Source organism: Chrysochloris asiatica, unplaced genomic scaffold, assembly GCF_000296735.1.
Source record: "Chrysochloris asiatica unplaced genomic scaffold, ChrAsi1.0 scaffold00085, whole genome shotgun sequence".
NCBI lineage: Eukaryota > Metazoa > Chordata > Mammalia > Afrosoricida > Chrysochloridae > Chrysochloris > Chrysochloris asiatica.
Window position 1 is genome coordinate 8,745,002 of NW_006408603.1, and position 5,314 is coordinate 8,750,315.

At 49.5% G+C, this 5,314-nt stretch overlaps 1 pseudogene; it reads left to right on the plus strand.

Annotated features, from left to right (window-relative positions):
* The first annotated feature begins 687 nt into the window (after window positions 1-687).
* Window positions 688-1,886, plus strand: LOC102818649 (annotated as a pseudogene).
* The last annotated feature ends 3,428 nt before the right edge of the window (window positions 1,887-5,314 follow it).

The window sequence follows — 5,314 nt, forward strand, 5'->3', positions numbered from 1 at the left end:
CAGAATGCCCTCAATGTACAATTTTCAAATGAACAAATAAGGTCCCACAACCTTCAGTAACTTCATAATTCAAGGCAGAGTCCTTGCTTCTTCAGCCTGAGTCCTGGTTCCTGGTGCTGCCTGAGCCAGGATTACTCACCAAAGAATTGCTCTGGCACCTGAACCTTCCTGTGAAAAAGCACCAGTTATGATCCTCAAATCCCCAGGTGAAAGTGGCCTGGCTGCTCCTTTCCTCCTCAATCCAGGCATTATGGGGGCCTCTTCCCTGGGGCGGCTCTCACAATGCCTGACACCAAAGAAGTCTGGGTCCAGCCCCACCACCCACCATGTAATACCTGGAGTCCTGGTGTGGCTCCACAGGATAAGCACTGGACTGTTAAACACAGGTTGGCAGTTCAAGCACATCCGATGCTTCTTGGAAGCCCTGTACAGAGTTGTTGTGAGTTGGAACTGACTCGAAGGCACTTAGCAACAACATCATGTAATGCGCGCGGTGGTCCCACGCCACCATCTCATCTTCTCTTACAAAATCAATACCCTACCCACAGGTGCAGCACTCACACACCCACACCCCACACAAATACACATCCCAGTGTCCACTCCTTCTGATGCTAACGCCTGATGCTAACCTGGGGCCCCAGGGGAAGTGCCCAAAAAGCAAAGGGTGGGGGGAGCCCGTTTGCGTCGACTGACCAGAGTCCGCGAATCCTCCTCTTGGAGCCGAACCGAACCGCCCCGATCTCAGCTTTCTATTCTTTGAGAACATTAAGAATAATGTCTCTGCATCAGTTTTTACTAGAGCCCGTCATGCCTGGAACAAGGATCGAACCCAGATCGCCCTTAGCCCCAATAATCATGAAGTCCACATCTATAAGAAGAATGGGAGCCAGTGGGTGAAAGCTCATGAACTCAAGGAACATAGTGGACATATCACAAGTATAGACTGGGCCCCCAAGAGCGACTGCATCGTCACTTGCAGGGCAGACCTCAACGCGTGTATGTCTGGAGTTAAAAAGATAGTGTGTGGAAGCCCACCCTGGTGATCCTGAGAATTAACCGGGCGGCCACTTTTGTGAAGTGGTCTCCACTGGAGAACAAATTTGCCATGGAAAGTGGAGCACGGCTCATCTCGGTCTGTTACTTCGAGTCTGAAAATGACTGGTGGGTAAGCAAGCACATTAAGAAGCCCATCCGCTCCACGGTCCTCAGATTGGACTGGCATCCCAACAACGTTTTGCTGGCAACAGGCTCATGTGACTTCAAATGCCGGGTGTTTTCTGCCTACATTAAAGAAGTGGATGAGAAGCCAGCCAGTACACCATGGGGCAGCAAGATGCCTTTTGGTCAGCTGATGTCAGAGTTTGGTGGCAGCGTCAGTGGTGGCTGGGTGCACGGGGTCAGCTTCTCCGCCAATGGGAGTCGCCTGGCCTGAGTCAGCCACAACAGCACCTTGTCCATTGCTGATGCCTCAAAGAGTGTGCAGGTTTCAACTCTGAAGACCAAGTTCCTGCTGCTCCTGAGTGTATCGATCGTTTGTCTCAGAGAACAGCGTCGTGGCTGCTGGTCATGACTGCTGCCCCGTGCTCTTTAAATACGACGACCGTGTCTGCTTGACCTTCCTCTCCAAACTCGACATTCCCAAACAGAGCATCCAGCGCAACATGTCAGCCACGGAGCGCTTCCGTAACATGGACAAGCGGGCCACCACTGAGGACCGCAACACAGCCTTGGAGACACTGCACCAAAACAGCATCACTCAAGTGTCTATCTATGAGGTGGACAAGCAAGATTGCCGTAAATTCTGCACTACCGGCATCGATGGCACACTGACAATTTGTGATTTCAAAACCCTAGAATCTTCCATCCAGGGCCTTCGGATAATGTGAAGCTGAGCAAACCTCCTGGACTGATTTGTCGTGACCCTTGAAACTGCCTGCCTCCTTTCCACCAGAAACACTGAAAATATATAGCGTGCAAATACCGTGTGTGTGTGTGTGTGTGTGTGTGTGTGTGTGGTTTTGTTTGAAAATAATTGGTGAAAATGTTGGTTTTTTTAAAAAGGCATCAGTGATAAATTTTTTTTTTTTGGCTGTTCCATTCCATTCCTAACCAAGCTTCTCTTTAAGTCGTTTATGTTGGGAAATTGTCATTTATATTGGAAAATCGTCACACTGACTTAAAGCAGGGGAGGAAGGTGTGTACATTATCTGCTACTAGACAGTTCAATAAATATACTGAATGTGGGGAAAAAAAAAAAAAAAAAAGCAAAGGGGGATAGGGGACAGACCAAAACAAGTCTCTGTCCTCATGGGCAGTGTTGTTGTTGTTAAGTCCTAACAAGTCGGTCCCAACTCATCCTAGGATAAGAGGCAAGTAGAAGAGGGCAATTAGGAAGCAGAAGTCTCGGGCCAATCTCAGGGCACCATCTGGTCACCTGTCAGCATTGGTACTGCTACAGTCTAGTCTCCCCACCCACCAGGGTCCAAAGAGCACAGGTGTGGCTGCCTCTATGGCCTCATCACCGCAGGGCCCTCTCGTTCACCGGGAGCCCGCCTGTTTCTGGGGCTCTGCCTGTGGCCACTAGCAGAAAAGCCGCTGTTCTCCCACCACCAGCACCGGACCACCAGCTACAACACCAGCAACCCCAGGGGACCAACCACCAGGACTCATTGCCACGCAGGTAAAGACCTGGTCCTCAGAGAAGATCAGAACCCAGGGTAGCTCAAAGGGATCCCTGGACAGATGGAGACAACTCAGTGGTTTCCCTAATTGTGTCAACAGCCTGTTTCCAGTTGCAGACAGGAGGGTCAACCCCAAGGAAGGGCGTGGGGGTCAGCACTGGCTGACTGGGAAGCATAGGAGGGTAGTTCATGGCTTCCCCAATCTCTGATACCCCTTCCTGGCTTCAGACGCCACCCTGGTGGCTCAGTGGTTAAGGTGTTTGACTGAGGGAAGGCCAATGGTTGAAACCCACCAACTGCTCCATAGGAGAAAGATGTGGTAGCCTGCTTTCAGAAACATAAAAGTCTTGGAAACCCTGTGGGGACTCAACTCAAAAACAGTGGGTTTGGTTTTGGTTGTTCTCTGGCTTTAAACCCCTACCCCTTGGGGGTCATTGGTGGAAACTGAGCCACCACAGCCCTCCCCACCTTCACCCAGTGGTAAGGCATGTGTGTCTATCTGTTTTGGGTGGGTGGGAGGAAGGTGGGCTGACTAGGATGAACCTCATTTTCTCTTTTGTTTCTTGAAGCAGGAAGTATTCTGGGATGAGGCAGTGGGGTGGGAAGCCGGCTTCTAGCACATTTTCCTTTGAAGAGGAAAGGGAATCTGGCCCTCCCAGATAAGGAAAATAGATGTAGACATCTCCTCTGCATTTCCTTAGTTATTTAACATTAATTTGTTTCCACATCACGGCCATCTTATCAGATCCTCTGTTATTTCCATAACAGTCCTACGAATTGTGTGGGCTGCTTTCTTATACTTTCTTTACCCAGGATATTCCAGGATTTCCATATAACCTAGGTGTTCTGTGCAGATATGTGATCACTCATGAAACTGATATCCTATGCAGGATGTATATAGAAATCTCATTCAGACAACACATACCCGACTCATGCCTCTGACTGACCCTCTACCCCAGCCCTGCATGCACCCTATGTAATTCAGGTCCATTTTAACACATATGAGGGCCACTCTGTGACAGGAGGACAGGGGACACAGCCATGACCAAAACAAGTCTCTGTCCTCATGGGCAGTGTTGTTGTTGTTGTTAAGTGCCGTCAAGTCGGTTCCAACTCATAGCGTCCCTGCATAGGGTTTCTGAGGAGCAGCTGGTGAAACTGAACTGCCAACCTTGTGGTTCAAACCGACCTTGTGGTTTAACACGTTATCCTGCAGTGCCACACCAGGGCTTCAATGAGGGAGGCACATCTGTAATCAAACAATGAAAGCATTGTGTGTGGAGCCAGACAGGTCTGGGTTCATTCTCTATTACATACCAACCAGTGACTTCAGGCCTGCTCTCCTTTCAGCCTGAGTCGTCACCTGGTAAATGAGGACAATAATAGTACCATCCTCATAAGGTTGTTTTGATGATTAAATGAGCCATTGAAGGTAAAGCCCTCAGAACGGTGCTTGGCACATAAACTGAAACCAAGCCCGCTGCCATCAAGATGATTCCGACTCACAGAGACACTATAGGACAGAACAGAACTGCCCCATAGAGTTTCCAAAGCTGTCGACTGTCCCATCTTTCCCCCATGGAGTAGATGGTGGGTTTGAAAGGTTGACTTTGTGTTAACAGCCCAGCATTTGGCCATTGTGCCACCAAAGCTTCTAAGCTTGGTACAAATCACCAGGTAAATCCAAGGATATGATTGTGAAAATGAAATAAAACGATGTCTGTAAGGACTTTGCATGAGGCTCAAAGCACTAACCACGGTATCTGTTTCGGCTGCTGTTATTATGAACGTACAAGCTAGGTGTGGCTTTATTGAGAGCCCTCTGCCAGTAGAGTGCAGAGGGGTGGTCAAGGAAGACTTCACGGAAGAGGGGGTGCTTGAGCTATAATTCAGAAGATAGGGTGGACCTGAGCTCTGAGAAGGGGGTACAGATATGAAAAGGCAAAAAAATGAAAGACTTGGTAGACATTCAGGAAAGTGCAGGTGGATAGTATAGTGAGATGTCACTGATGAACCTTACAGAGCCCCTCACAAATGCAATTACATGTATTCACATTCACACACATACGCACACTGACACACACACACACTTCCTGTGAGCCTCCTCAGCTCAAGAGCAAAATCAGTTTATTACCAGTTTGTACAAGTGAGACACGTTTGAACAAAAGGGTTTGCTTGGCAGGGAAGGCTTTCTCTGTAGAAGTTGGGTTCCTCCTACTCACCTCTCATCTCTCACACCCAGGCCTAGGATAGGATCTGGAGCTCCAGCCTCAGCCACAGGTCCCTATCCATTTAACGTTCCTGGATGGATGGAAAAGTGCTTCACTCACCAAGTCACAGGAGACCTGGGGCCCATCCATGCTCTGGTTCCTTGTAGGCTTTCCCTTTCCTGGGCCTGGGGCCTCCAAGCCAGCCAAATGGAAGGCTTCTCCATGGAGGACACCCACCAGCTGGAGACTGCTGTAAAAGGCCTCCTGGAGCCCGGGGCTTTGAGTCTGGTACCAGGGCTCCAATCAGCCCAGTCAGGAACAAGCTGCAATCACAGCCTCCCTGCCTACCCTGGGATTCCTCTCCCTGTCCTGATGACTGCCTCTTTGGTTTAGGTCTAGAGAACTGTCCTCAGCAGTGTCAAC